Source organism: Pantherophis guttatus, chromosome 8, assembly GCF_059756535.1.
Source record: "Pantherophis guttatus breed Tessera chromosome 8, ASM5975653v1, whole genome shotgun sequence".
NCBI lineage: Eukaryota > Metazoa > Chordata > Lepidosauria > Squamata > Colubridae > Pantherophis > Pantherophis guttatus.
This window is the reverse complement of record NC_142070.1, coordinates 31,776,094-31,783,840: the sequence shown is the minus strand read 5'-3', so window position 1 is coordinate 31,783,840 and position 7,747 is coordinate 31,776,094. Positions and strand designations below refer to the sequence as shown.

The window sequence follows — 7,747 nt, the reverse complement described above, 5'->3', positions numbered from 1 at the left end:
CTTTTAATTCTAAGGATACACGTTAATATAAATTAATAAATATACATATTACTTTAAAAATTAAAGTGCCTAGATTATATCAAAAAATATATCTAAATGAAGATTGCTTCTAAAATATAGTCTTTTTTTTCTACTAATCTGGAGACCAATTTGGAACATCTATAGTCTCAAAATGGAATTAGTAGAAAAGGACTGCCACAGTTTAAACTTGCTTTATTTCCTGAAAAAGCACTATGCACTAATGCTTTCATATAAGTTCATGTTTCCACATTCCCTTTGTGCTGAAACAGAATGTTCCATAAATGTTTCCCAGGATCATTCCAAGACTTTGTTCTGTGTTTGGCATTGATCAGTATTATATATTCACATTAAAAGAGCCCACCTGAACCAATACTCTGTGACATAGAACTAGATATACATAGTTTACAATCAGGATACAAGAATGGTGAGTGTGAGTTTGGTGTCATGGTTAAGGCATCATGCTAGAAATCAGGAGATTGTGAGTTCTAGTCCCACCTTAGACACAAAGCCTGCTGGGCCAGTTAATTTTTTTCTCAGCCCTTAAAAGGAGGTAATGGCAAACCTGATTATTCTGGTTGGTAGGGTCCTGGAGGAGAGCTTTTTATGCTGTTGCTCTAACCTTCTGGAACATCTTGCTCCCCGATGTGAAGTTGGCCACAACCCTTCTATCTTTTCATAAGGGCCTAAAGACATGGCTTTGCCAGTTGGCTTGAGCCCCAATGGGGGAACAGCGCAATGGAGGTGGTTGATCGAGTAATAACAGATTCCACCTTCCCCCCCGCCCAGATATCTTTGCTTTTAATGTTTGTTTTTAACTTTTTATGTTTTAGCTTTTATGTAACTGTAAGCCACCTAGAGTTATCCTATGGTAAGATGGACAGCTAAAACATTTTATAAACAAACAAATAAACCACTTCTCAAAAATCTTGCCAAGAAAACCGAAGTGGCTTTTCCAGGCAGTCTCTGAGAATCAGCCTTGATTGAACTAAAAGGAAAAAAATAAAGAGAATAATAGCCTCTTTTACTACTGCTCTCCAGCCACTATTATTTAAAATATATGCCACCTTTGATCCAGTAAGTAGTAAAGAACTATCAAAAATAGAAACCATATATAGCTTTATCTTCCATGAATTCATTTTAAAACCATCTATATTTCCACATCTGATGGTAATTAATTCCACACAATGCATTTACATAAACCTCAGTATTACTGAAAACAAGTCAGAAGTGTGCAGCAACTCAAACATTGTATTAAAGATAATTGAGATGGATTCTACTAGAAAAACACAATGCAATATACAAGACCTCCTTTGAATTGTAGAGCAGGATTTCCATTAACTAAATAACATGACACTTGACTCCAATTTGTGACACCTATTTTATTATTTAACAATAACTCAAATTAAAACTACTATAATTTTCAGGGTTGAGAAATAGGAAGGAGGATGAAGAAGAAAAAATATATATTCTGGAAAATTGTGTTCCCAGAATCTTTTTTAAAAGCTTAATTTAGGCTAGATGTTGCCATGAAAGTAAGTTAGCAGATCTTTAGCAATTGCGAACCCTGTTTATTATAGTGTAGTGCAAGTGACTCATTGCTAGAAAAGTTATAGCTAAAGGGTAAGAGGTGGACCTATCTGTGAAATATGTCTAGTAACTAATCTGATGATCAGTTTAAGCAAAGCCAGTCTGCTTCATGATACAGTTAGTAGATTTTTGCCATTAACATCAACTAAAACAATAAAGCCAAAAACAAACAAAATGTCTCTTCCATGCTCTTTCCACAAATTATAGTAATTGCCAAAAACAAAGGTGCAGGGTTGAAATAGATTACTTTTAATATAGTTTGACACTATTGTATGCATTCTCTCAACTAGTATTTTCAACTACTAGCTATTCAACATCCAACTATATGCAAAACTGCATTATTCTACCACCTCTGTGCCCTTAAACAGCTACTGTTATTTTTTGCACTATAAGACACTCCAGACTATAAGACACACATTAGGTTTAAAGGAGGAAAACAGGAAAAAAAAATCTGCCTAGCTGCCTCCCAGAATCCATCCGGTATTCATCTGGCTAGCGTCCTTTCAGCAAACAGCAAACAGCCTTGTCAGCTTCAGCACGTTATCGCAGCCCCAGCACATGGCTCGTCAGGGCTCCGCTTCGTTGCGCCCACCATCAGTCAACTGAGCTGAGGGAACGCTGGAGCCTTTGAGGCCAAGCAGCTGATTGGCGGTTGGATCGGCCTCCCAGAATACCACCAATCAGCTGTTCTAGGCGGCGGGGATTGCAGCTGCCTATCGCCACCGCCATTCACCGCTGCTGCCCATTCGCCAGCAATCGGTGATCAGTGGCGATAAACCCCCCCGCCGCAATATTCACTCTATAAGATGCACAAACATTTCCACCCACTTTTTTGGGGGGGGAGTGCATCTTATAGTGCGAAAAATACGGTATATTCCTGTTCTTGTTAGTGGGTAAAGGAATTAGATCCTTAGTCAGTTGTCTTATATCAAGTCTGAACATCAGAATAATGTTCCCTAACCAGGTACTCTGTACATATGTTACAGTTAAATGACCATGGTTGTGTTATTCTGGGAATTGAACTTTCAACTTCTCTGGAAGTTGTTTTAAGCAGTTGTACTTGCCTGCATTTGTTAAATATTGAACCTGGGAGCCTGAAATTACCTAGTATGACCAGTGCATTCTACTTTAATATGAAATTCCTATTTATATATTGAATCTGAAATGAAATTTTAAAGTAACCCACATATGAGAATTGAATGAATATTAAAGCGTATTAATATTAACCACTTACTTACTGATTTTCATTACTGTCCTTATAACAATCCTTTAGAGTGTTTCAGAATACTAGAAAACTGCACGCAGTAACAAAGGAAGGGCAACTATGGGAAAGAAAGTCTAGGAATAGGAAAAATGAAGATACCATGGCTTTTCAATATTTATGCTGGAAGACAAGAGTGCCTATGGACAGGCTTTGCTTTGGGGGCAAGATATATATATATATATATAGAATTCTTTATTGGCCAAGTGTGATTGGACACTCAAGGAATTTGTCTTGGTGCATATGCTCTCAGTGTACATAAAAGAAAAGATACATTCGTCAAGAATCATAAGATACAACATAGGGTTTTAAGTCAGACCTGCTTCAGTCAGATAATAATCTTGGCTCCTGGCATTGCTCAGTAGCAGTTATCTGTGCATCAACAGGAGGGCTGCATCTACACTTTAAATTTTAAATAACTCTTAAATGTATTGCTGCTTTCACTTTATTGTACAGGTTCTATTCCTTTACAGCAAAGATAGATACAGTTTGGATTGTGGATACCATGAATATGTGTTGGATGCCATGATTGTTGCAACTAATGACAAAATGACCATTTATCAGAAGGCAAACTTTGGGGGTGTCTCTCTCTCTCTCTAGCTCCTCTGCTTCCCTTTGTCCTTTTCTAGATGCATTTCCCAAATTGCATTGCACTGGAGTGTCTCACTGTTTTAATTTTCCTACAAGGCCTTTAGAAAAATAAAAAATCAGAAGTTTTTAGCAGTAAAAATGAAACTAGAAGTTAGGATGCTTAAGAAAAATATATTTTTTTAGCCAGATGGAGCAGGAACCTGGGGTTTTGAATGAAAGAATCTGCAGGAACAGGAAAACCACAGCACTTTTGTTTTGCAGCAAGATTTCGCTGGCCAGAGTAATGGACAATGGCTGTTCTCACTATTTACTTGTATTAAAATAGTATGTTTCCAAAACTAAGCAGTTCACAAAACTAAGAAATCTTGAACAGGAAATAACAGTAAGTGCCTTGGAAGCAATTAGTTGTGATGGGGTCTTCTTCTATCAGTCATGAACAACCAAAGCCACATGTGCAGAATTCAAGCTGACTACTTTAACAGATTAAACAGAGTTGGAAGGGACCTTATAGGTCATCTAGTACAATCCCCCGCTCAAGCAGAAGACCCTACACCATTTCTGACAAATGGCAGTCCAATCTTTTCTTGAAGGTCTCAAGTGATGAAGCTCCCACAAATTCTGAAGGTAAGCTGTTCCGTTGGTTGATTGTTCTCACTCTCAGAAAGTTCCTCATTTCTAGGTTGATCAGTTGGTCAGTTCCCATCCATTATTCCTTATCTGGCCTTCAGGTGCTTTGGAAAATAGCTTGACCCCTTCCTCTCTGTGGCAGCCCCTCAAATATTGGAACACTGCTATCATGTCTCCCCTGGTCCTTCTCTTCACTAGACTAGCCATGCCCAGTTCCTGTACCCGTTCTTAATATGTTTTAGTCTCCAGTCCCCTAATCATCCTGGTTGCTCTCCTTTATTATGTTCTACTTTATTATGCTCTACTTTATTATGTTCTGCCTATAATACAGGAATCTCCCCAATCTGGCAGCCAAGGAACTTAAAAGTGGTTGTTCCCAGCTATTTTGAAGGTACAGTGACTCCAGGCTATCTATGTGCTTGATCCTCCTTCCTGCCAGGCTGGGTGATTCCTAACATCTATACTGGATATGTTCAAGGGTATTAGACAGCCATCTGTTGGGTATACTTAAACTGGATTTTCACATTGAGCAGAGAGTTCAACTCAGTGGATTCTAAGATTCTAATAATCCTGTGTTGCCAATTGATTCGAAGTTTTTTTCTCAGGCATTTGAGCAGGTTTCACAGATGGCTCTTTGTTGGCAGAAGTGAATACTGAAATATTGCATTTCATCAATTTGAATTTCTCATCCAAGGCAGGCTTCTAGCATCTGTACATAAGGAGTCTAACTGTTAGGAAACAGAACCTAGTAAGGATAGTGATAATAAAAGAGAAGATTTTAAGGGAAAAGAGAAAAGATATAATGTTGATTTCTCCCTTCGATTTGTTTTTTGAAATAGGCTTGTCCATCTGTCTTGTGTGTGAATATTCCTCTACTTCATTTTTTATTTAGAATCAATTATTTTATTATTTTTCTGAAATAAAGCTAATTAAACTACCTATGAGAAAACTAAAGGAACCAATACTCTACTATCAACTTGTAAATACAAGATTCACTGTTGCTGGAAGCTTATCACTGGGCTAATCATTAAGTTATCTCAATAATGCTTCCTAGTGAACTTCATATAAAATTGTATAGCATTGAATATTTTTTAAAAAAATCGGTTTCCAACACTGCAAAATAAAGATTTTATTCTGCCCCTTTGGGAAATATGGAGGAATGCAAAAATATTTTCATCTTATTTAATCAATTCATATAGCTTCTCATAATTATGCCTCTGGGTAGCGCTCATAGGATTAAAACTCCAAAATTCAGAATGGAATAATGGTGTCAAAGGCAAACCCAGCTCAAAATTTAGCAAGCACAAAATCAGAACAGGCTTACCTAACTTGCAGATCCTCTGCCAAGGGAACATTCAAAGATTCTTCAGGAATCTTCAGGGATTCACAAAATACTAGAAGGGTCAAAGACCCTGATAATCTTAGGGAAATGGTTCTCCAGAACATACTTGCTGGGTTCTGCCAGATGGCGCTGCTTAATTAATTGGGCCTATTGAATTTAGTGGGACAGGCAAAAACATTTATTTCTGTTCCCATAACTAATGCAGTTTTACAAGTAATCTTATGACTACTTTTGAGTAAAAAAGCCACAAAAAATGAAAGAGGGCCTGAAAGTCTGTTTTAGAACATATACATTACTTAAAATGTCCATCTTTAAGCAAAAGTCTGCTTGCTCCATATATTATATTACCCTAGCAACATATAGGAACACTGCAATTCTGATTATGTATCCAGCTTTGTTGATAAAAATTTGTGTTACTCAGATGAAACTGTTTTATCACATTTGCCTCCAGTTGCTGTTTCTCCACACAGATGTAACCACTTCTGTTAATGCTGCTGGAAGCATTTCAGAGATTATTCAAGTGCATCAAGGTCCATTTCCTATGGCTGTGGCAGGAGAAAGGATGCCCTCCCTATAGAACTAAGCATTTCATACTTAGTTTAATTAATTTTCAAGTTGCCATTGAAACAAGCATTTTGATGCCTGCCCTTTGAGTCTTTGTGATTTCAGGCCTTTATCTGATCTTATTCCATCCTACATTTTTACTACGGAAATCCAATCTTTCAAGGATTCAAACATCTACATTTTGCAATTGTGGGTCTTGTACTTTAAAGCATACAGAGTAAAGAAGTCTTTAATCAATTCATAGCTATTCTCAGAAAAAGAAAGTGATTCCAAATAATTTCTCAGGTTTCACTTCTCTCCCCCCTCCCCCCCAACAGCTCTTCTTTGTCAAGCTTGTGTCTTGATGATTTTTTTTTCATTAATTCTCATTGTCATTCCCAGAACTTTTTTTAATAAGGTACAATTAGGGTTAACTCACCAACAGCTGGATAATAAAATATCCACTGGGTGAAAAGGGGAGGAAAAAAAGAGAGAAAGCAGCTAAAGCAAACTTCAGCACAAGAACTTTGTTGAGAAAAATGGAAAGAACTGGAGGAAGGGAAGCAATCATTCAAAATAGTGATGTCTCTATGGCAATATGTTAAAGACCTAAAGAATGCTCAGCAGGCAAAATCTGGGCGTGGGAGGGGGTGGGTAAGAGGAGGAGGCACAAAACCCACAAAGTGCATCTCCCAATAAACAGTATAAAGAGGGAAAGGGGAGGTCTGCTGAAAAGAGGCTGAGCTAGAGACCCGGGAGCTGAGTCAGCTGCAGACAACAAGCTCTGAGCTCTTTAGCTGAGTAAATGAGAGGCTGCGGGAGGGTTTTCCCTGGGCCCTGGCATGATTGATTCCACTAATGATGGGGCTTTGTGACTTTTCACTAGCTAGTAATAGCTACCTGAATGGGTCGAGGAAGGAGCTTGCTGTGCGAATAAATGAGTAATGACCTGCAAAGCCCTCCCCCACCTTGGCTGGACTCAAGACAATGCAAGCTTTGCTCTCCCTTAGCTTAGGGCTGTTTTACACATCCGTGCCATCGGGATGAGTGAAAGAGCCATGTGTTTAAAGGCATCCTTTCCCCCTTGGGAATAAGCCTGCTTCGTGTGGTCCAAGAAGAGCACAGGCAGTCTATGACTGGCTCTTTTAAAGACGAGTAATAGCCATTATATTCACAGAAGGAATTTGGCGAACCAAAGGCTGAAAAGAGATCCTTACCGTACTTCTTTTGGCCCCATGTATCTACATTTCTTTTTATACATGTGAATCTTCTGTGTATCGGTCTAAATCGCAAAGTTAAAGCATCCAATGTACTCATTCATGAAAGATAATGACCCTGCTCACACCCTCTAAATGTCTTGCCAATTGTAAATTAGTGACAGACCCAGGTACCAAAAGTGCTAGGATTTTCCATGTTCCCTTCCCTTGGGAGAAAGGCTTATTAAGTATTTGTTAGCATTGGTTAAGTTTAAGAGATCATATATCATTGTCCTTTGGAAGACGTACTGGGTTTTGATGCTCACATTCTTTGGAATCAATAGTACCAATATTTTGGACACTAACTGGAGAACAATGGAAGAGGATACAGTGTACTTTTACTATTGCAAAACAAACAGAAAGCAAAAACTGATATTACAAAGTTGGAACAATATTCATTTTTCATCAGTTAAGCAGAATTTTAAAACATGCACCTATTTTTCTATATTTAGAGAGGCAGTTTATTGCTAAGAGTCTTGACTGAGGAATTATTTAGGGACTATTTGCCCTGCAAGGCAT

General features: G+C 38.0%; 1 protein-coding gene across 1 annotated transcript in view; it reads right to left on the bottom strand.

Moving 5' to 3' along the window:
- The window catches only part of MAML3 (mastermind like transcriptional coactivator 3), a 307,710-nt gene that overhangs the window by 173,268 nt on the left and 126,695 nt on the right, over positions 1 to 7,747 (bottom strand). The gene's annotated exons all lie outside the window — the stretch shown is intronic.